Source organism: Giraffa tippelskirchi, chromosome 1, assembly GCF_054371585.1.
Source record: "Giraffa tippelskirchi isolate mGirTip1 chromosome 1, T2T-mGirTip1v1.2.pri, whole genome shotgun sequence".
Taxonomy (NCBI): Eukaryota; Metazoa; Chordata; class Mammalia; order Artiodactyla; family Giraffidae; genus Giraffa; species Giraffa tippelskirchi.
Genome location: NC_137275.1, coordinates 82,777,896 through 82,803,551, shown reverse-complemented (window position 1 = coordinate 82,803,551; position 25,656 = coordinate 82,777,896). Strand labels below are relative to the sequence as shown.

Here is a 25,656-nt window from a genome sequence, read left to right as displayed (position 1 = left end):
GTATTCTTGCCTGGAGAATTCCATGGACAGAGGAGCCTGGCAGGCTACAGCTCATGGGGTTGCAGAGTCGGACACGGCTGAGCAACTTTCACACACACACACAGCTTGGCTGGTACAAATATTGAAAGTAAGTTGGTCTTGCTATGAAACATCATAGATGAATAGAAGCCTTATTGTCTCTGCGTGCCCACAGATCTAAAGGAAAAGGAAGAGCAAGAGAATAAAAGAGCATTAAAGAAAATGATTTGGTGGTTGACAATACAAACAAAAGCTTTAGACATATCAAAGAGTTTGGAAACAGTCCAACTGGATTTGGAAATCAGGATCTCTTGTAATATCTGTGAGTAATTTTATTAGAATTTTGGAGATAGAAGTCAAGTTGCAATTGACTTAGGTGGTGGGGAACTGGGGAAATTAAAAGTGATTACTATGGTCACTAAGAGAAATAGGGAGACAGAGTCAACTTCACGGATGTGAACGTTCAGAAAAAGTACAGTTGTTCATTAAAAAAATAAAATAAATATGGAAGGAAAGAAACAGTATATTTCTATAAATGAAGGGCAAAAGAGAGATATAGCCAAAATATCTGGAAAAGGCTAAAGAACATTGATGAGGCAATCCAAGATAGAGCAAAGTGTACAGGTGACAATGTGACCCTCAGGAGTAGGAAACATGAGTACTGTTAGGTATAGATGGGAACTGGAGAAGGAGGTGGCTTGGCACTTTCCCCAATGACAGCACTATTTTATTTATGAAGTAACAAAAGATATGCTGATGGTAAGACATGTAGAACTCCTTTAGGAAACTTGGGGAGAGAGAATATTTGAATGCAATGAGCACCTTAAGGATAAATATTCTAATCACTAAGGAATCTCTGAGAATGGTGGCTGTTTTTAATATTGCTCCCACTAGCGCTTATCACTACACTCTTTGCTGCTAAGTCGCTTCAGTCGTGTCCGACTCCTAGCGACCCCATGGGTCTGCAGCCTACCAGGCTCCTCCACCCATGGGATTTTCCAGGCAAGAGTACTGGAGTGGGGTGCCATTGCCTTCAATATGTCCCACAAATATTTATTGAGATCAGCGTATTTGTGCCTGGCACTGTATTAAGTTATAGCTAGTTTTACAAGACAAGGAGAAGAGGTGGTTCTTCAGGGAGCTTGTGCTTCTGTCCTGTCAGGTAGCATTAGGCCAAGGAAAATAGCTTATTTCAGCCCATTCTCTTGTACTGAACAGTATTTCATTGTCATATTACTCTATTTGCTGTTCCTATGTGAATGCTTCATGGTTTCCTTGTACTTCCCTGGGCATGTTACCCGTATTTTGAGAATGGAGAAAGGATCCATAATGATAACATTTTGTTCTTTCTTCTTATGCCTTCAAATTTATTTTGTTGGTTATTTATTAGTGCTGCCTGCTGTGAGCAGCTCTATCTTGATTTAGCATCATCAGTGATGACTGTATTAAGGTGATCATCCCTTTGTAAGATCAGTAACCAGGACACTAACCACAAAGCTCATTCCATTAACTCACGAAAACAATGTTCATTTATTTTTAGCTTATCCAGTAATCTTTAAACTGCTTTTTCAGGTATACATCACCACACTTCCTATATCTATAGTGTTTTCAACATTTATTATTTTTTCAGTATAGTAATTTAGAATGTTTGCCTCTCTCAAATTTTATGAAATAAAACTACAATCATTTAGCCATTGCCATTATGCTAATTTATGAATTTATTCATTTATTTATGGCACATGAAAGTGAAAGTGAAGTCGCTCAGTCGTGTCTGACTCTTTGTGTCCCCGTGGACTGTAGCCTATCAGGCTCCTCCGTCCATGGGATTCTCCAGGCAAGAATACTGGAGTGGGTTGCCACATGAAATGCTTCATAAATAATAGGGATATAATTAGCTGCTTAAAAGTAAAAAGCACTTACTAGAATAAAAATACTTACCTGACAGAAAGGTTTAAAAATATAATTTTTTTTCTATATATTCACTCCATGCTTAATATAAATGGTAGTGGAAATTACTGGTTCCCCTTCTATCCCTGCAAGCATTCATACCTTTTCTTTGCCACCAGGAAGCAGTGATTTAGTTCTAGTGGGTTGATCACATCACTGACAGCAGAAAAGGAACTCTACCATTCAGTGTAAATCACACATCCCCATCTCAGTGACTGTCCAGGGAACTTGCGCTAAGTTGGTCCAACCAGAATGAAGGGCACAACAGTTATTCTCTGGTTGGGGGATTTTTCTCCCTGATGGTGTGGTACCAAAATGTGACATGTGGCCCTACTGCAGCTGAGTGGAGGGGGGTTGGTTGAAGCAAGGGGCTGACCCACAGAACAGAAGCGATCAATCCCATAATGAGCCAGGTCTGCCCTATCTCTGGTTATTTCAAGCATGTGAGCCAATAAAATGCCTTTACAGCTTTCAAAACATCATCTTCCTAATTATTACAAAACCCCGCTATAAAAAAAACTGCGGTAGAAACCCTTTGAAGCTAGGCACACTGATGAGTTACCCTGACTCAATGAGATACTGATGTCTACATGTTTCTGAAACTCAGATTTTTCCCTGGGTAATGGGGATAATCATACTATATTGTGGTTATCATAAGAATTAAAATAATATATGTAGAAAAGTTACCACATAGTACATTTATTGTTACAAGGTAGTATAGGAATACTATATCAAAGAAGAGACTTTTGGACACAATCGTCTAAGTAAAATATTCCCTAGGTTGATTTTTTGAAGTCTCAATTCATGTAGCTAAGGCACTGCTATCTGCAGATGAGCAGCAGCCATAGTAATTGCATGCCCATCGGCACTGGAACTAGTTTTATAATTTTCATGTTCTGGAATTTCTGTGCCCACTGAGTGAAATCTTTCTTCACATATTACATTTTACTGGTTTCTCTGAATGGTTATCAATATCCTCATTGCATTCTAAGTTTTTGGCAAAAGAAATGAAGAATTCTCCAGCCTAATTTTTTTTCTTTTTCTTGAGATGCTAACTACTAACTATTCCTGGATACCAGGTGCTGGATCTGATCCTCTAAATTCTTATCCAGAGCAGTGTTTCTTCAGAATGGTCAGATAGTCTATGACCTCCCTGCTGCCTCATCTTTGTGAATCCCTGGAATTATCTGGAGACTTCTGTGCAATTTCTCTCTCATCAGACTCTGGGCACTGACCCTAGGTTAGCTTGAATTTTATCTTCTTCTTTGCACATTGCAATAGAACCTGAAGACCACTTCCCCATTCCTTCTTCAGGAGCAATCCTCACAGCAAGGTTGGATTTTCAGGGCTCAGCACTACTCTTCTTTGCATTTTCTTTCTCTTAAGGCATGCTACTCAGAGAGCTTAATGGGCTTCATGAGTTCTCTTAAATTCAGAAAAAAATTTAAACATGCATAAATATAAATATTTTCAGAAATCGTTAGAGTTAAACAATTGATATACATTCCATTTTTTTTTAATTTCAAAAACTTTGGCTAACATTACTGAGCCTTAATTATACACCACTAATTAGGCTAAAATTTTATATATACTTTCTCATTCCAAAGAAGGCATTCTTTAAAGACCTGTGTTTTCATTTCTCCGAGAATTGCAATATTTGGGAATGTTAAACTCCCTCAAATAGGATGTGACTAACTTTAAAAGTAAACAATATTGACAAGGAAAAGCTATTTCTTCCTATTATGTACATGTTCAAAGTCAAAATAAGAATTAAAAAGTAGTAACCTAAATCTAAGAGATATAATATCTTTGCACTGTGACAAATTTTGTAACAGAAAAATTTAAAGGAAAAAATCTCATAGTTTTAAATATAGCAGCCTGTAAATTTCTCATACTAATTATACTTTACTTTACCTTATGAAACTACCTTAAATTTCACTTTGGCATATGAAATTGCCTTACATCATATAAACTGAACTTATGAAACTAAGCAATTTTGTTTTTCCTTTTGGGTTATGATATTGAGTATTCTTTTGTCCAGTAATCAACAAATTCCAACTGTAAGTATAAAGCTGATAGTTGCCTTCAAGTTTTCGTATCATTTTATATCATCATTTCCTTGAATGACTTAAGGAAGTTGTTTCTGTAGTAAGTCACTTGGAATGATTATGATAATGCAATTACATTTATGAGTTTGGGTTTCTTTTTCTAGTTACTCTAGAAATTAAATATAAAAAGTATTTTGTGTAAATAATTCTTCTTTTTTAGGTCTTCAATTTAGGTGATACTTACAAATTTAGGTAAATAGAATCCAGTGAGAATTGTTGGTGGAATTATGTAAACTTTATAATATTTTGAGCTGAGAAAATCAAGAAAATTCCACTTCCTGACCTATGTACTCAAGGGATGTTCTGAAGATTAATGTGTTTCTTTCAGAGCACTAAGGTACATTTAGAGCACTAAAGAAGTCATTTACTAAATGGTGCCCCTGGGACTTGAAAGAGTTAATGTACCTCTCAAAGGTGAGCAATGAACTCTCAAATGTGTGCAAGGATCAGTACCAGAGCTTATAAAGAATTATAAGAATGTTAGTCAAAAGCAGCTGTTAGTCATAGCTCTATTACTCATGGCTATAACATTTAGTCAGTATATTTGCTAGCATTCAGTGGGTCCCTTATAAACAATGCAGAGAAATGAGAATCTCCTTACTTTTAAAAGTGAAAACATGAGGTGAGATAAACATTGGCCAAGAGAAAATGTTGTAAATGTGTAAATGTTATCCAAATAGCTTGAATTTCAAGAATGTGACAAATTATGGAAAGCTAGGGCTTCAATCCAAAAGTGCTTTTTTCCCCAGTTACATCAGAAAAGTTATTAAATCCATTGCATATTTTCTTCTAAAAAAGTATTAAAGATAATTCTGAGAAAATTTACAATATGTAATGTTAAGTGATAAAATAAGGATATAAGACTGCCTATAGAATATAACACAATTTTATTTAGTATATCAATCTAAGATATGAAAAGCCAAAGGAAATACAGCAAAGGATTACAAGCTTTCACTCTAGGTGATGGGATTATAAATTATAGTTTATTTTCTTACAATTTTTCTGCCCTTATCTAATTTTTTTTGCAATGAACATTTTTCTTGTGACAGTTAAATGTTGAGAAAATGTGAAAATAGGTTAGTGGCAACTTTAAAATGTTAAATAAATGTTGCTACTTGGCTTTTTTTCATCTGAAGTAAGAAATTTGAGCATCATTCTATGCAGGATCCTTGCTAAAAGCGAAAACTGTGCTCTCCTCAGTGATGCTTATGGAGAAATCAATTATTCTTCACAGGCTAATCCAAGTTGCTCAGTATGGAAGTTGGGCACAAAGAAGAGAGACAACTCTGTACTTTGAATGACGGTAGACCCTGAAATCCTCTCCTTACCTTTCTTCTCAACTTCTTATCTTTCTGGGTAATAAATCTACACTCATGGCTTCAAATGTTGATCTACATGCTAAAAGCTCTCAAATACTTATCTCTAGAATATGACTCTCTCCAGTTTTCCCTATTCAAATACATAGACATCTGTAAATACGGATAACTTAGTATTCAATTCAAGAAGAAAACAGACTCAACTGAACTCAGAAGCTTCCCTAAAATATCTCTTCTTTCAGTTTCCTCTCCCAGAGAATGGCATTACCATCCTCCCAATTTCCTAAAGCAGAAACAATGAAGCCACACTTGACTCCTTATATCCCCGTTCACTAACTCTTCTACAAATATTTTACCTATGTATTTCTGATTTTTTTTTTATTTCTCTTGAACTCACTCTTACAACACCTACCAGAGTCCTCAATTTGTCTTACATGAGTTACTGCAATAACTGAAAATTTTCAATTCTGAAATTGTTTCCCTGCATTTGGCTTCCTCTTTTCATATTTGTCATCCACTTTAAAGCTGGAATCACATGAAGTCATAATTTAGGCCCATGTTTATCTCTGATTCCTAAGCTCTTTCCACTGTAATTTTTGCTTCCCTATGATAAAGAATTTGGAAAAGCTTCAACCATCTGTTTAGAGGGGAGAAAATGTAGCCTTCCAGTTAAAGATGGCAGCTTGAACTCACGCATCAGCTTTCACTTCCTCCTCAAACCCCACAAAAATAATAGAAAGCATGATTTTTATCTTTTGTTCATAAATTCAAAAGCTAAATAGAAATTTCAATATACATCTGAAAGTTGGAAAATGACAACTTATAATCTAGCGAATTTGGGGGAAGTTTAAGAAACAGTTAAACGATCTTTTCATTGACTCTGTCCTCTCTAAGCTGCAACTGTTCCTCAGGAAACACTGGATGGTTATATTAGTTTGCCCAACAACAGAAGGATACACTTCATCATGTGGGTCCTGCATGCAAAGCAATATATTGATTGGGGTCTCAAAGAAACAACATATTTATAAGTGTAAAAGTAAGTTGCTTCCCCTCATCACGTACTGGAGCTTCCCTGGTGACTCAGATGGTAAAAATCTTCCTGCAACATGGGAGACCCCTACTCATTCCCTTGATGGGGAAGATCCCTCAGAGAAGGGAATGGTTACCCACTCCAGTATTCTTGCCTGGAGAATTCCATGGACAGAGGAGCCTGGCAGGCTACAGTTCATGGGTTGCAAAGAGTCAGACATTACTAAGCAACTAACACTGTCATTTTCACCTTGTACTACATTTAAAAACAAAGAATGAGAAACAACCAGCCATAATACAACGTGACAAATTCTGCTATATACTTATGAGTTAAATGCAGCCAATCTGTACTGGTGGCTGCCATAGGAAGAGTTTTCTTTTTAAGTTCAGCTGTATCGATTTTTGTAGAATTCTTAAGAAAAGATGCTAATCAAGCAATGATATAATGATGATAATGTTTATGACCTGCATAAACAATGCTTGCATTTACAATAAAAATGCTGCTAGAGAACAGGAACAGATAAATCACCCAACAACAACACGTGTGCCTTAGATGTCAGGCACATAGCAAATTTTGGAGAAGGGATATTGTAATGAACTACTCATTTCAGATTTTATTCCATTTTAATGACCACAGTTTAGCCCAAACAGCAAAGGTGCTCTATCCATAAAAGATATAAAGAACTCCAGAAAGTATTCAAATACTCAGTACAAATTCATCTTGGCAATTAGAAAGAGTGAACATATATCTGCATCTGAATTCTCACTGTATCTGTAATTATCTTATTTCCAATCGCTTTTACTTCATAATCAGATGACAGATATTTTTATGACATTTTTATGACTTCCTCCCAAATATATTGTTAGGTCTTGAATGGGAAAACCAGGAGTCGTTTATTTTTCTGCCTCCTGAACCCAGCAAAATGCTCAAACAAATCATGGATACTCAATAAATGATGAATGACTTAGTTGACCCTAATTCCAATACCAAAAATTATTCATTCTTCTTTGTGACCAAGGGTCCTTTTTGTCAACTGGATGAACAGCTGAATTCTTGTGTTACAAATCCTGTGCCAGGGTCCCTTCCACATAGCCCAGTTCCCTTGGTCTAAGATTCCTATTCTCTGGGAAACTAGAACTAGTTTGGAATTCTGCTCCTCAAAATCGCTATGAAACTTTCACTATGACACTTAATATACTACTGTGGTCCTCTATTTATATGAGAATACTACGTATGTTTATCTAATTTTTGTGTTCACTTGAGAGTGTTGCTGAGGCACTAGCATGTTGAATAACCACTATAATGCTAGTCACTTTCAGATGCTGTACTTGTTTTGTCATGACAAAATATCATACATAAAGTGGCTTCAACAATTGAAATACAGTCTCATACTTCTGGAGGTTAGAAGTTCAAAATCAGGGTGTGCAGGGTCTATTCTTTCTGAAGGCTGTTGAGGAAGGATATCTCCTAACTTCAGGTGGTTTACTGATAGTCATCAGTGTTCCTTCTTGAGTACATATATCATCCCAACCTCTGCCTTTATCTTCATGGGTATTCTTCCTGTGTATTCACATTGTCTTTCTTTGTGCACGTCTCTGTATCCAAATATCCTGCCTTTTATAAGGTCAGTCACAGCAAATTAGGGCACAATCTAATGACTTTATTTAAACTTGACTACTTCTCTAAAGATCCTGTCTCCAAATAAGGTCACACTTGGAGGTATTGGGTGTTAGGTTTTCAACATCTGAACTTTGAGGGGGCATGAGTCAACCCATAACAATGTTCACTGTCTACAGGGAATTATGCTGAATGTCTTTGGTATGGGAGCATACCTGGTACAGTTGAGAGTGGTATTATCATTCTGAAAATTTGGGAATAAAGTAAGTGCTATATATTATGTCTGTGACCCTTACACATTCATCTCTGCCAGACTCCAAGAACTGCGTGGGTACAGATAGAATCAGGCCTTTTTTAGCTTGAATTCATAAGTGCTTTCTCTGGAAAATGGGCTTCCCTCATAACTCAATCAGTAAAGACTCAGTGAAGTCGCTCAGTCATGTCCGACTCTTTGCGACTCCATGGACTGTAGCCTACGAGGCTCCTCTGTCCATGGGATTCTCCAGGCAAGAATACTGGAGTGGGTTGCCATTTCCTTCTCCAGGGGATCTTCCTGACCCAGGGATAGAACCCAGGTCTCCCACATTGGAGGCAGACACTTTAACCTCTGAGCCACCAGGGAAGTCCCCAATCAGTAAAGAATCTGCCTACAATGCAGGAGATCCAGGTTCATTTCCTGGGTCTGGAAGATCCCCTGGAGAAGGAAATGGCAACCCACTCCAGTATTCTTGCTGGAGAATCCCATGGGCAGAGAAGCCTGGCAGGCTACAGTCCACGGGGTCACAAGAGTCAGACACAACTTAGCGACTAAACCACCATCTCTGGAAAATGAGATTAATGTAAGAAAATATACTAACATCAGGGATTCTAGCAAGGGAATACCCCAAAGAATCACCCTACTCTAGAATCCACAGTTTACTAGCACTGCCCAGTATCACATAGACAGAACTTCTAATCAACGTTTGGCTGTCCAAGTGAAATACGAACAGATAGCCATAGGTCACCACAGTTTCAGAAGTCCTTTAATATCAAAGACAGAAGCTAAGATAAATAAACAAACAGAAATGCCAAATAAAAAAAAAAACCTTGGAGGAAATAGAATATAGGAGAAAAAAAGCTCCAAAAAACTGTTAGTGTCAAGGGTGAGGGAGGTACAAAAGCAGAGCAGGAGAGAATCTGAGAGGATGATGTAACAGTTCGGTATTATGAATGACTGTGGTAGTGGATGTATGATTTTATTCATTTGTCATAATGCATACAAATGCACATCATAAAGAAGAAAGTCTATTGTATTAATATATGAAAATTTAAAATATCACTTGGATATAAGTAGAATCCAAAAAAAATAAATAAATAAAAGATGGGTTTCCCTGGTGTTCCCTGGTGGCTCAGATGGTAAAGAATCTGCCTGTAATGCAGGAGACCTAGGTTCAATTCCTGTTTCTGGAAGATCCGCAGGAGAAGGGAATGGCAACACATTCCAGTATTCTTGCCTAGGGAAACCCACGGACAGAAGAGCCTTGTGAGCTACAGTCCATGGAGTCACAAAGAGTTGGACACGACTGAGCAACTAACACTTTTTCACAGTATCCAAAATAGAATGTAAACTGTAGCAAATGAATCTAACTGTAAAACATGAATAATATTGCCAATACTAAGAAGTTGAATTGTGTCCTCTAAAAAAGATATGTTGAAGTGCTACCTCCAGTACCTATGAATGTGATCTTATTAGGAAATGGGGGTTTTACAGATCCAATCAAGCAAAAACAAGGCCATCAGAGTGAAGCCTAACCCAATGTTTGGTGTCCTCATCAAAAAGGGAAATTTGGACATAGAGGCAGACACACACAGAGGGAAGAAAATTTGAAGCCACACAGAGAGAAGAGGACCATACTGAACAAAATGATGCATCTACCAGTCAAAGAATAGGAAGAACTGCTGGCAAACACTATAAGCTAGAATAGGCTGGGCAAGGATTATCCCTCTAAAGCCATCAGAGAGAATATGGCCCCTTAGTTACCTTGACTTCAGGCTTATAGCCCCTTAAACTGTGAGAAAATCATTTCTGTTATTCTAAGCTATTCAGCTTTGATACTTTGTTATGGCAGCCCTAGGAAAATAATACAGTAAATTACTTTGGAAAGCAGCATTTTGATTAGATTCTATAAGGCTAATAACAAAAAGAACAGTGTACAAATACTATACTCTTGTTAACAGATTTGATTCTCATAGGAATATAGTTTAGAATTTCAGAACTACTTTACATATACAGTAGGGGTGAACAAACAAATAAATATATAGCTGATAATGCAAAGTGTCTCTGCTTTTTTTAAAAAAGCAGAGACATTACTTTGCCAATAACAGTCCTTCTAGTCAAAGCTATGGTTTTTCTATTAGTCGTGTATGGATCTGAGAGTTGGACTATAAAGAAAGGTGAGTCCCAAAGAATTGATGCTTTTGAACTGTGGTGTTGGATAAGACTCTTGAGAATCCCTTGGACTGCAAGGAGATCCAACCAGTCTATCCTAAAGGAAATCAGTCCTGAATATTTGTTAGAAGGACTGATGCTGAAGCTGCAATATTTTGGCCATCTGATGTGAAGAACTGAACATTGGAAAAGACCCTGATACTGGGAAAGATTGAAGGCAGGAGGAGAAGGGGACAACAGAGGATGAGATGGTTGGATGGTGTCAATGACTTGATGCACATGAGTTTGAAAGAACTCTGGAAGATAGTGAAGGACAGGGAAGCCTGGTGTCCTTCAGTCCATGTGGTCACAAAGAGTTGGGCATGACTGAGCAACTGGAGAAGGCAATGGCATCCACTCCAGTACTCTTGCCTGGACAATCCCATGGACAGAAGAGCCTGGTAGGCTGCAGTCCATGGGGTCACAAAGACTGGGACACGACTGAGAAAATTCACTTTCACCTTTCACTTTCATGCATTGGAGAAGGAAATGGCAACCCACTCCAGTTTTCTTGCCTGGAGAATCCCAGGGATGGAGGAGCCTGGTAGGCTGCCAACCATGGGGTCGCACAGAGTCGGACACGACCGAAGCGACTTAGCAGCAGCAAAGCAACTGAACTGAATGCAAAGTGAGAGTGATTTTCATGTTTTGGAGAAAGACAATACATATATGTAAAGACAAAATTGAGATGGACTCTGTGGTGTTGGATTAGAATTGCAGCTATCAATATAAAGTGGTTTTAAATGGTTGACCAAAAGTTTATCAATAATCGATCTAAGAAAGAAACAGAACTTTTTATTTGAGCAAGTCACTGCTACATGGAACAGCAGACTGTTTCAAAATTAGGAAAGGAATACATGAAGGCTGTATATTGTCACTCTGCCTATTTAACTTATTTAACTTAGAGCTTCCCTGGTGGCTCAGATGGTAAAGCATCTGCCTGCAATGTGGGAGACCCAGGTTTGATAGCTGGTCAGGAAGATCCCCTGGGGAAGGAAATGGCAACCCACTCCAGTACTCTTGCCTGGAAAATTCCATGTAGAGGAGCCTGGTAGGCTACAGTCCATGGAGTCACAAAGTGTTGGACATGACTGAATGACTTCAATATCTTTCTTTCTTTCTTATTTAACTTATATGCAGAGTACATTATGTGAATGTCATGCTGGATGAATCACAAGCTGGAATCAAGATTCACAGGAGAAATATCAACAACCTCAGATTTGCTGATGATACTACCCTAATAGTAGAAAGTGATAAGGAACTAAAGTGTCTCTTGATGAAGGTGAAAGAGGAGAGTGAAAAAGCTGGCTTAAAACTCAATATTCAAAAAACTAAGATCACAGCATGCAGTCCCATCACTTCATGGTAAATAGATAGGGAAAAAGCGGAAGCAGCAGCAGACTTTATTTCCTTGGGCTCCAATTTCACTGCAGACAGTGACTGTAGCCACAAAATTAAAAGATGTCTGCTCCTTGAAAGAAAAGCTATGACAAACCTAGACAGTATATTAAAAAGCAGAGACATCACTCTGCCAACATAGGTCTATATAGTCAAAGCTATATTTTTTCCAGTAGTCATTATGTATGTGAGAGCTGGATGATAAAGAAAGCTGAGAGCTAAAGAATCAATGCTTTTGAATTATGGTGCTGGATAAGGCTCTTGAGAGTCCCTTGGACAGCAATGAAATCAAACCAGTCAATCCTAAAGGAAATCAACCCTGAATATTCACTGGAAGGACTGATGCTGAAGCTGAAGCTCCAATCCTTTGGCCACCTGATGCGAAGAACCAATGCAACGGAAAAAGATGCTGGGGAAGATTGAGGGCAGGAAGAGAAGGGGGGACAGAGTATGAGATAGTCAGATAGCATCACTGACTCAATGGACATGAATTTGAGCAAACCCCAGGAGTTAGTGAAGCACAGGGAAGCCTGGTGTGCTGCAGTCCATGGGGTTGCAGAGAGTTGGACACAAATTAGTGATTGAAAGACAGCAACTCACATGGAATGGACACCTTAGTGAGTGCTTTCAGTGCTTTTCCAAGTATGGGAAGATGGAAGACTTCAGGCTCATAAAAAATTTTCTTATGAAAATACCTAACTATATGAAGGCCTGTACTGACAGTTTTTCCAGAGTAAAAATTGCCTCATCCTGATCTTCAGTCTGAATTCCTTTGTAGATTAATAACTGCACTGATTAACAACTTGATTATTTTAGAACTGGATGGTGGACAACGTTCTTTATTTTACAGTCTCTTCCTTTTGATCTTAATTGTAACCAAGCTCTGGGAGGCATTTTGTGACCAATTTGTCCCAAGGCAATAGGAATGCTCATCCCCAGGTCAAGTGAAGATTTCAATAATAATTCGCAGCATGCTTTTATTGGACAAGGCCCTGTTAATAGTAAACAGAAAGTAGCTGGACTGTCTGTCTTACTACTTTGTCATGGTCTGGGAAATGGTTCCCTCTTATTTCTTCTTCCCATATCTAGAGTTATACTATCACGATCATTGACCTTACAGAACTATATATTTGGTCGATCTTTTCAAATTTCCTAATCATTAATTTTATCTGAGTTTCAGTCACACATTTGGTAATTCAAGAAACAATATTCTTGTAAAATAGAATACAAGTAAATCTGAATGCCAAGTTCCAAAGAATAGCAAGGAGAGATAAGAAGGCCTTCCTCAGGGATCAATGCAAGGAAATAGAGGAAAACAACAGAATGGGAAAGACTGGAGATTTGTTCAAGAAAATTGGAGATACCAAAGGAACATTTCATGCAAAGATGGGCTTGATAAAGGACAGAAATGGTATGGATCTAACAGAAGCAGAAGATATTAAGAAGAGGTGGCAAAAAAGAAGAACATAGAAGAACTGTACAAAAAAATCTTCATGACCCAGATAATCACAATGGTGTGATCACTCACCTAGAGCAAGACATCCTGAAATGTGAAGTCAAGTGGGCCTTGGAAAGCATCACTACAAACAAAGCTAGTGGATGTGATGGAATTCCAGTTGAGCTATTTCAAATCCTGAAATATGATGCTGTGAAAGTGTTGCACTCAATATGCCAGCAAATTTGGAAATCTCAGCAGTGACCACAGGACTGGAAAAGGTCAGTTTTAATTCCAATCCCAAACAAAGGCAATGCCAAAGAATGCTCAAACTACCACACAATTGCACTCATCTCACACGCTAGTAAAGTAATGCTCAAAATTCTCCAAGCCAGGCTTCAGCAATACGTGAACTGTGAACTTACAGATGTTCAAGCTGATTTTAGAAAAGGCAGAGGAACCAGAGATCAAATTGCCATCTGATGGATCATCAAAAAAGCAAGAGAGTTCCAGAAAAACATCTATTTCTGCTTTATTGACTATGCCAAAGCCTTTGACTGTGTGGATCACAATAAACTGTGGAAAATTCTGAAAGAGATGGGAATACCAGACCACCTGACCTGTCTCTTGATAAACCTGTATGCAGGTCAGGAAGCAACAGTTAGAACTGGCATGGAACAACAGACTGATTCCAAATAGGAAAAGGAGTACGTCAAGGCTGTATATTGTCACCCTGCTTATTTAACTTATGTGCAGAGTACATCATGAGAAACGCTGGGCTAGAAGAAACACAAGCTGGAATCAAGATTGCCAGGAGAAATATCAATAACCTCAGATATGCAGATGACACCATCCTCATGGCAGAAAGTGAAGAAGAACTAAAGAGCCTCTTGATGAAAGTGAAAGAGGAGAGTGAAAAAGTTGGCTTAAAGCTCAACGTTCAGAAAACTAAGATCATGGCATCTGGTCCCATCACTTCATGGGAAATAGATGGGGAAACAGTGGAAACAGTGTCAGACTTTATTTTTTGGGGCTCCAGAATCACTGCTGATGGTGACTGCAGCCATGAAATTAAAAGATGCTTATTCCTTGGAAGGAAGGTTCTGACCAACCTAGATAGCATATTTAAAAGCAGAGACATTACTTTGCCAACAATGGTCTGTCTAGTCAAGGCTATGGTTTTTCCAGTGGTCATGCATGGATGTGAGAGTTGGATGGTGAAGAAAGCTGAGCGCCGAAGAATTGATGCTTTTGAACTGTGGTGTTGGAGAAAACTCTTCAGAGTCCCTTGGACTGCAAGAAGATCCAACCAGTCCATCCTAAAGGAGATCAGTCCTGGGTGTTCATTGGAAGGACTGATGTTGACGCTGAAACTCCAATACTTTGGCCACCTTATGCGAAGAGTTGACTCTTTGGTAAAGATCCTAATGCTGGGAAGGATTGGGGGCAGGAGGAGAAGGGGACGATAGAGAATGAGATGGTTGGATGGCATCACCGACTCGATGGACATGGGTTTGGGTAAACTCCGGGAGTTGGTGATGGACAGGGAGGCCTGGCGTGCTGTGATTCATGGGGTCACAAAGAATCGGACATGACTGAGCAACTGCACTGAACTGAACTGAAATATAGCTAGTAACATTAATAAGGTCATAAGTAAGTATTTTAACTAAGAATTTCCATTAGGTACAGCCCAGTATCTCCCCATCTGACCAGTCTGTTCTATACCAATCACTATCTTTAAGGGAAATAATATATTGACATTATGCATAAAAAGTTTACCAAAGATGTCTGCACATACAAGTGGTAGGTCATTGTGACCCCTTATAGGATTGAGAAATGAATGTTATATTTTAAGGAGTTATATAATGATGCCAGAAAGAGAAAAATTGATCTTTGCAGTTAAGGAGGTCATTCTGCCATTGGAGAGGTCTCAATAACACATGGTGCAAAGGTACAATGCACACTAGAGGGTGAAGGAGGAGGCAAAAGGACAGATGGGGGTATAGATATGTGCGTGTATATGTGACTTAACATGTATACATATGTTTTCAAGGTCTGTTCACTGAAAGGTCCTATAACCAGTCCTAGACTTAGGGCCAGGATTTAGTTTCTAAATATCATTATTCAGTTAAGTCTAACCAGGGCTCCTTAGAAAAGATGTTGATTCCAGGGCTGGGACAATGTAAACAAATGATGAGCCTGGAACATCTTGCTGTGCTTTTTGTATATATTGCATAAGTAAAAAAGTGCTCAAAATAGGTGAATGCATGCTAAAATGTCACTGAAACCAGAATGACACAATGGTCAAGGATCAAATCTAGTACAATCAGAGCAAGAAAATAAATCATAGTAGTATTAAACTCAGAGAATAAAATAAATATCCATGACTCTATACTTATACAAATAAATAAAAAGTGGAAGAGAAGACAAAACTCTTCCTTATAAAAGAATTCAACACATTGTTGTATAGGCGAAACTGACACAGCAGTGCAAAACAACTATACTCCAATTAAAAAAGAGAATTCCAATTATTAGATGAAGAAGACATGAGAAAAATAAAAATCACAATTATACATAAAGAAAATGATTATTGTGAGTAATATATATCCCTGGCCATGGAAGCTAAAACTAAGGTGCAAATGTGTGAGATGAAATAGAATATCGCAGTCTCAAGAATCTCTCTTAAAATATTAATTAATTTCAAAGTGTAATAAAAGAGAAAAAAGTATTTTTACAGTGAATAAAACAGGCAGAAACCACCTTACCCAGAAAATCAAGGTAACTGTCATCAGTAATAAGACATATAAATATCAGGTATCTTTGAGATGAAATACTGAGAAGTGTACATTACCTTGTTTTCTCCAGAACTCATAACCTCAATCTAATCATGTGAAAACACTACATAAACACATACTGAATGATATGTTACAAAACAACAGATCAATACTCTTTAAAAGAAAGATCATTAAAGACAAGGAATGACTGAGGAACCGTCACAGATCTAAGGAGACTAAGGAGACATGATGGTTAGGTGTTCTGTGGAATTCTGGAAGAGATAAAATACATTAAAGGAAAAAAATATGGTAAAATCTGAATGAAGTCTATAGTTTAATTTATAGTATTTTATTAATGTTAATTTCTTATTTTGATCATTGTGCAATGGTTATGAAAGATATTAGCCTTAGGGGAAAATGAGTGTCGGTATATGAGAACACTCTGTACTATTTTTGCAACTATTGTAAATCTACAAAATAAAAAAATAAAATAAAACTGATAATTATAACCTCAGAGATGTATGAAAATATATTGAGATATGAATAAGAGCATAATACTATAAAAATAGTATTTAGGGAACAAAAAGATATCCCCAGAAAATTAAAATGATGAGAGTAGAAAAACTGCACATAAAAGTTGATGAAATCTCTCAGATGGTAGAAATCTCTCAGAAGGTAGAAAATTAAAGAAAAAATAGGAGAAAAACATTAAAAAAAAAATTAGAGGAGGACTTTAAAAGATCTAGCATCTAAGAGAGAAGAAATAATAAGAAGCTATCAAATTAATAACAAAATGTTTTAAGGAAATGTCCTAATTAAAAGATGTAGAGAATACCTTTATTTATCTAATAAGTATGGCATGAAAGTGAAAGTTGCTCAGTCGTGTCTCTTGGCAACCCCACGGACTATATAGTCCATGGAATTTTCCTGGCCAGAATACTGGAGTAGGTAGCTGTTCCTTTCTCCAGGGGATCTTCCCAACCCAGGGATCGAACTGAGGTCTGCTGGATTGCACGTGGATTCTTTACAGCTGAGCCATGAGGGAAGCCCAAGAATACTGGAGTGGGTAGCCTGTCCCTTCTCCAGTGGATCTTCCCAACTCAGGAACTGAACTGGAGTCTCCTGCACTGCAGGAAGATTCTTTACCAGCTGAGCTACCAGGGAATCCCAGTATAGTGTAATTGATATTTATTGATATCCAGTGCTACTGCATTGTATGAAAATACATTTTAAAAAGACACATTCCTGTGAAATTTCAGAACATTAAAGGCAAAGAAAAGATTTTCAGAGAGAGAAAAGATGTCTTACTAAGAAATTCAAAGATACAAAAGCATTTTATTCTTTTGGTCTTTTGAGCAGCAGCACTAGAAACTAAAAAAACAATAGAAAATGTTTAGCATAAAAACACTTTCAAATTGGAATATAAACAAACTAAGTGAGTGTATAAGTGAAAGTGTTACTAGCTCAGTCCTGTTTGACTCTTTGCAACCTCATGGACTGTAGCCTCTGTCCATGGGATTCTCCAGGCAAGAATACTGGAGTGGGTAGTCATTCTCTTCTCCAAGCGATCTTCCCAACCCAGGAACTGAACCCAGTTCTCCCACATTGCAGACAGGTTCTTTACTGTCTAGCCACCAGGGAAGCCCATAAACAAACTAAACTTCATTCAAATGTGAAAGCAAAATATAGACATTTTTACACAGGCAATATCTCAAACATTTACCTTTAACACACTTGTTTTAGAAAGCTATAGCAGGATATACTTCATAAAACCAAGGGAGTAAACATAGAAGTCATGCGCTTTGGCACAAAGAAGCAAAGGAAAAACCCTGAAATGTTTAAGGGTATTGCTCTCCAACTCACTCCTACCCTCAATGAAGAGTCTGTGAAAGAGATTTTCAAGATGAAATTTCATAGAATACTATACTGAAGTATTCAGTACATTAAAGAGAAAATTATGCAACTGAAAAATAAAGGAGGATAAATTTGTGTTCAGTGTATAGAAAACCAAGCAGAAAAATAGAAGTAATTACTAACTCCAGCAAAAAAAGAAGTTGTGCAGCAAAGGAAGAGTTATCCAGATATTACTGTGTATATGGCTCAGCAATGTACATATAAAGTTGAATACAGAAATGAAAAAAATTGCTATGTTTACATTGAGAGAGTGGGAAATTAGAAGCATGAATATGTGATGTGGAGGCAGGTATATGACAGAAAGCTAAATACTAATACTTCCATTGTGGGTAATCCAATGACAATTCTTACTGTGTTACGAGAAATACCAATGAATTGCATGGTGTTTAGAAATATAGGAGAAAATACTGAAAGAATAAATTCAAAAAGTTGAATAATCTTTAAGACATAATAAGAAAATACAAATGCAGAGTTTTTTTAATCTTTAAACAATGTTTATAAATAAAATCCACAAATATTGAAAACTCAGTATAAAAAAAGAAGAAATAACTAGTTGATTCACAAAGTAAAAAACAAACACATTCCAAAGTTATTAAAATTGTTTTGGCTAGCATTAAGAGAACATTTACTGTGTGCTACGTGCTTTTCTAAGTATTTCACATTGATTAACTTAATCCTCTTAATGGTTATTACCATTTAATAAAGACAGTATATTTACAGATATTGGACACACATAATGATACAGCAGCAACATAGTGTGCACCCAGTTAGTTTTGAATATGTGCATTCTTGATAGGAATACTCCAAAATCTCTCACATGATAAAATCTATTAGCAGAATGCTGCAGTCATGCGGTCAGATCCATGGAGGTGGTGCAAGAACACCTGGCTCTACATTTTGACCCTACAATTTACTAATTATGAAGTTTTTTACAATGCAGTTAATTTCTATGAACTTTAGCTTTTTTGTCTGTACTGAATAACTTTTTCCAAGTGCTGACATTAAAATAAAATAAGGTGATATAAAGTCAAGCATAGGGGAAAAACAATACAAAGCCTACATAGGGAATGGCAAGTAGCAGACATTCAATAAATTCACTCAATAAATGTTAACTGATTTGAATTAAATGTTACTGAAATGGATGTGAAGTTCAATGTTATATTGGTACACCTATAATTCTCAATCTAGCTATAGCTCCTTCAGAGTGTCTAAGGAAAAGCTATGGATACTTTGGGAAAGCTGAACCATACACATATTATGATAATTGAAAGTAGGTAGTCTAAGTTTTGTTCTACGTATATTATTTTCCCCAGAATCAATTTAGGATAATTGTTAATTAAGCCACCACGATATGCTTGACAATTTTTTTTTAAATGCTCCTTTTCCAAAAATATCTTGTTGTTTGAAATTAATTTATGCATCTGACTTAATTGAACTTGTTAAAATTATTCTCTTGGGTTGTTCTGCATGAATAATAGGTTCAGTCAATACTTTTACATTCCAGGAATGAAATGTTGACAACTGTAAAATGAATTTGCTTCTAAATAATCAGACTCTAGAAAACATTTTTGTAGAAGAGCAGCTTTTAAGTATTCAAAATAAGACATTTTTGTTGTCTGAGCATTTCCAATATGTCCAGAGAAATATTTGTGCCTTAGGAAGTTATGAGAAAAAAGTGTTCTGTGATGATAGAATATTTGGAAATTACTAAAAAAACATTAAAGTAAGATAGGGTTCTTTTTTGGGAGACTTTTCAGAACCTCTTATGTGGTAGCTTATGCTTGGATTTCTAATGGCATGTAAAATGTACACTGTTACCTCAAATTATATTGACCACAATATCTTTTTTGTTTGGTTTTGGTTTGTTTCTGAAGCTTACCTATTTCCTATTCCATTAACTTGACATTTTTATCTAGAAGCCAAATGAGTAATAGGTTTGATTTCCCCCAATTATTCTTTATATTTATTTTTCTATTTTACAACAATAGAAAGAAAGACATCAATAAATTCAGAAACCTAAATGAGTTGACATGTAGCTATAATTAAAACTCAAATAATATGTAAGAGTGAATTTTACCAAGAAAAGTATTCCTACTTTTAAATTACAAATATAGAAAACAAACATGGTTACCAAAAGGTGGAGGGAGGGATAAATTAGGAGCTTGGGATTAATAGATACAAACTATTAAATATAAAATCAACAACAAGGACACACTATCAAGTTTCCTGTCACAGGAACTATATTCAATATCTTGCAATAACCTATAATGGAAGAGACTCTGACTGAATCACTTTGCTGTACAGCTAAAACTAACACAATACTATAATCAACTATATTTCAATTAACAAAATTATAAACATAGAAGGAGTTAGTTTTGAATAGTGGTTCAAGCTATACTAAAATTTGGGTTGGAATTAGATCTGGGTGCACAGCTTTCCAAGATTAATTTGGTAAAACAGAGAGATAAATCTAGCATATTTTCTCATTTGGGTGAGGAATTTTGTTTTTCCAAAAGATACTTCCTTCTCAGAGAATGAACTGAACAATAACATACAGTCACTATCTAGAAAGCAAATTTGTACACAACCATTTTATTTTATATATTAAGTAAAAAGTAAAATATGAAAAATTTGTTTTTTCCAGGTGGCTAAATGTTAAGGAAATGGCAACCCACTCCAGTATTCTTGCCTAGAAAATCTCGTGGACAGAGGAGCCTGGTGGGCTGCTGTCCATAGGGTCACACAGAGTCGGACACGACTGAAGTGACCGAGCATGCATGCATGCATTGGAGCAGGAAATGGCAACCCACTCCAGTATTCTTGCCTGGAGAATCCCAGGGACAGAGGAGCCTGGTGGGCTGCTGTCTATGGGGTCGCGCAGAGTCAGACATGACTGAAGTGACTTAGCAGCAGCAGCAGCAAGTGGTAAAGAATCTGCCTTCCAATGTAGGAGACAGAAGAGACATAGGTTCTATGCTTGGATTGGGAATATTACCCTGGAGGAGGGCTTGGCAACCCACTTCAGTATTCTTGTGTGGACAATCCCATGGACAGGGAAGCCTGGCAGGCTACAGTCCATGGTGTCACAAAGAGTTGGACACAACTTAGCAAACGAACATGCACACATGCATGAGAAACTTGTTTAAAGAATTTAGTTATGAGCTCCTAACTTCACAAAATTGGACTACTCACATTCTGACCTGTAAAATATGGAAAACAAGAAAAAATATCAAGTTTCTGTTTTCCATGTAAGCTATGATAACAAATCATTATTATATTTAGAAATATATTGGATTTAAATTTAGATGCAAGTGGATAGCATAGGCAATTATCTGGATCATGTGTGGTAAGAAAAATATTCTAAATGGACTATCCAGATAGTGAATTAATAGACTTTATTATGTATAAAATGGACACTATATCTACCCAAAACATCTATTAACCTCAGGGACATCCCAAAGAGAAAAACCAGATAAGAGACACCCAGGTGTGCAGCCTAGTCTCTGTTCTTCTTAAGTCCCTTTCTGTAGAACTTAAGGGTAACATTAATCATACAGAGCAGTGTTTTTCTTTGTCTTAGTGACACCATAACATACACTACAAACTCACCACCTTTTCCCACTGGAATATAAGATTGCAGAGAAGCCCACCCTTCTTGCATCAAGAGTTGCCATAGATGTAGCCTCTTCTACAGTAAACATAGAATAGAAAACACCAGGGAAAGTGCTAGGTTTCAAGAATATGCAAGACATGTTGATTTCCAGGCTTCTGTGATAAATATAACAACATCAGAAATATTTATACTTTATATTTTCTTCATATAGATTATCTTCACAGAAAAATATAGAAATTTTATTTAATTCTTTTCAGTGTATAACATTCATTGAAAGAAATGTTTCAGTGGCTCTCTGATTTTTTTTAACCTAATGCATATAAACATTCTAACAATTTTCACTCTTTGAAGAAAATATTTCCTTCAATAAGTGTTATACATGCATCTCATTTCTTCACAACTAAAGTTTAAATAAAAGCAAAAAGCCACTAACACAGGACTAATTTTACAATGCAAGAAGATATTGTTCTTAAAACATCTTCCACTGTTAGCCTGTGGCTCCAGTGACTACCATCCAAAGAACAGGGAAGAAGAAACAATTTGGAGAGCAAGATAAGCTGTTTGCTGGGGGCACAGAATATGATAACTAGTGGGAAGTCATTAAATTATAAGTGCCTATAAGTGTGACTCATAATCTCTTCATTATATGTGTTTCAACTACAGCTCACCTTTTATAAACATCATTTCTCATCATGGAATTATTTCATAAATTTTAGAAATTAAAGAAAATATGATACCCTTAACTAATTGATATAATTTAACTTGAACTTGTAGTTTTATTTAATTTAAAGCCTTCATTAGAATTTTTTTTCCATTTCACTAGAAAGAATATGAAGGTTTTTACATGTAAAATAATGAACAACAGCCTTGAGATTTGTTTTAACTTTGCATACATGGGAAGAGAAAAGACAAAAATATTCCCCACCTTCAGGAACACATGCACAGATACCCTAAAATTTCAGTCCTATATGACTAGGTATTTTTCAGGATTGATAGTTTATTGAATTAAACATTATGTTCAAGTATGCATAGAAATAATAATAAATAATTCATAAATATCTGTAGTCCATTGCAAGAGATGGCCAAAGATCATTTTTACATCTCTACACATATTTCTTTGCAATGTGTCTACTAGCACTTTTTTTCATCAAGTGGTAAAGTCTCTTTCTACTCTTCTTGAATTTGAGCTGGCCCTGAGGATATTCTTCAACCAAGAGAACATGGTGAAATTGATGCTGTGTGATTTCTGGATCCAGACTTCAAGAGTAATTGTAGATTCTGCTGGAACTATCTTAGAACATGCTGAACCTTGTAAACAAGCCTGAGATAAGCTCCTTGAGGGTGAGATACTAGTGGAAAGAGAGACCCAACCAACAAAACAACAGATGCCCAAAATGTGTAGGGCTATTAATATTTCAGACCATCTGTCCTTCTGGAGCCACCAGTTGACTGCAGATGAATACATGATTCAGGTGAGACTAGCAGAAGAACTACCAGCTGAACCCAATCCAATTGCCAACTCATAGAATCATGGACAAATAGAGTTGTTCTTTTAAGCCACTGTTTTTTGGATGGTTTGTTTTGTAAAAATAGATTACTGAGACAACAGCATTTTACCAAAGGCATAATATATGGAATATCTTGCAAACACCCAAAGAGATGACATTATGCATACTGCTTTTTACATAATTTATAAACTGTATATTTATAATGTTCTAATTAAGAATTCATTAAAGATATTGGTGCTTGTGGTAAATAAGCAAACAAACAAAACACTCCTTGCCAATGCAGGAGATGTTAAGTGATGCAGATTTGACCCCTGGGTCAGGAAGATCCCCTGGAGGAGGGCATGGCAACCCACTCTAGTATTCTTGCTGGAGAACCTCATGGACGGAGGAGCCTGGTGGGCTGTTAGAATCCATATGGACGGAGGAGCCTGGTGGGCTGTTAGAATCCATAGGGCTGCAGAGGGTTGGACACGACTGAAGGGACAAAGCACACACACATGCAAAGATATCATTCTGTTCAGTCATTCAATCGTGTCCAATTCTTTCCCACCCCATGGACTGAAGCACACCAGGCTTCCTTCTCCATCACCAACTCCCAGACCCTGCTCAAACTCATGTCCATCAAGTCAGTGATGCCATCCAACCAGCTCATCTTCTGTTGTCCCCTTCTCCTCCTGCCTTCAATCTTTCCGAGCATTAGGGTCTTTTCCAATGAGTCAGTTCTTTGCATCAGGTGGCCAAAGTATTGGAGCGTCAACTTCAGCATCAGTCCTTCCAATGAATATTCAGGACTGATTTCCTTTAGGATTGACTGGTTGGATCTCCTTGCAGTCCAAGGGACTCTCAACAATCTTCTCCAACACCACAGTTCAAAAGCATCAATTCTTGGGCTCTCAGCTTTCTTTATGGTCCGATTCTCACATCCATACATGACTACTGGAAAAATCATAGCTTTGACTATACAGACCTTTGTCAGTAAAGTATCGTACCAGCTAATATATATATATATATATATATATATATGTATATATATATATATATATATATATATATGATACCATTTTAAAATCAGTTTTTGAATGATTCTCATCATTAATTCTTTTTCTGATTTCCTTATTCACAACAAAACTTTTTTTCATATTGAATTTGTTCAGCTTGATTTCCTTTTGGTTAAGTATATTGTCCTGAATTCTACTTAATGAATTTCATTATATTGTTGTAGAATGTTGTTTCTAGGGTCATTTGGGACTCTCCTGTCTTTCTTAGATGTGCTGTTCACACTCCTTAGTTTAGTGTCACTGACATTCTATCATCACGTTTCTTGTTTAAAATGTGAAATCTCATTGAGTGTAAGGTTAATTACAGAGGAATATTTCTTGGATCTCCCCATGCAGAAGACACAGCTGCAGTCCTGACAAGAGTGTTTGCCTGCCCCTGCCCTGTCTCTATCAAGAATAATTTGTTCCTGTGGAGCACATTGCCAGACATTGATACAAAGGTATTGTCCTATATCCATTGTGCCTGTGGTGAATAGAGCCCCACATCATTATGTATATTTAGCAGAGACACATTACTTAGTCTCTTTTAGTATTTCTCAAATTATCTCAGATAGAATGTTGATCTAAAATCACGGATATTCTTTATTCTAATAAAAGTTTCATCTCCTAGATAACCCACCACTAAGCCAGGTCTAAGACTACATGAAACACACCCCTTCATTTGGGATGCTGACCAGAATCAGATTCAATCCTGTAAGAGTTTGGAATTTGCAGTTTTGCACTCTGCAGACAAAATCCATATTTGTTCTTTCTTTGCAGCATGACTACATAGGCTAAAGTAAATAGCCACTTCTTGGGAAGAGGCTTCTTGATTTATTCTAAAGGATTATATGTTAATTAGGATCCTAGGAAGAAACAGGTTGTACCCTCAAAGGGATAATTGAAAGGAATTTAACAGAAGGATACTTTTCAGAACTGGGGATAAGATAAAACCATTACTGTCCCTGAAGAAGTGCGTGTAGACTGTGGACTAGAGCCACAGTCATAGAAAGTGAACCATTGCCAAAACACTAGTCCTTCAAAGAAGGAATGGATTTGAATAGTATCTTAGATATTATTTCCTTCACACTTCTCATCTTCAGTTGATTCCTTCCACTTTCCAAATCCAACAGAAGCCAGAGGGCAAGACTGCCCTGGACTCTTGGGGCATAGAACAGGGCAGTGAATGATAGAATGGATATGGGAGAACACAGAATATCCATCACAGCTGGGGTAGAATAGCTATTTAATACAATGTTCAAGATTGAACTGAGGCTTTTTTTCTCCTACTAAGCAGATCAAGTGTGCTCAAGTACTGCTAAAGAACAAGATGTCCTCTCTGTATACCAAATATGAAGTGTTAGAAAGGAATTTAGCTTCATTGTATATACACAATAAATGCATCATATTAATACCTTTGCTTCTCTGGTGGCTCAGAGGGTAAAGCATCTGCCTGCCATGTAGGAGACCTGGG

General features: G+C 36.9%; 1 protein-coding gene across 45 annotated transcripts in view; it reads right to left on the bottom strand.

The window, feature by feature from the left end:
* Window positions 1-25,656, bottom strand: part of LOC145547098 (uncharacterized) — a 745,699-nt gene that overhangs the window by 532,297 nt on the left and 187,746 nt on the right. For 2 of the 45 annotated variants that reach the window (XR_014083540.1, XR_014083542.1), the window contains one exon: window positions 2,649-3,390. The exons of 41 other annotated variants lie outside the window; for them this stretch is intronic. The gene's annotated coding sequence lies outside the window, so the exon portion shown is untranslated. Of the gene's footprint in view, window positions 1-2,648; window positions 3,391-21,633; window positions 21,713-25,656 lie in introns of those variants that run through there. 2 more of the 45 variants (XR_014083599.1, XR_014083552.1) reach the window with 2 other exon arrangements.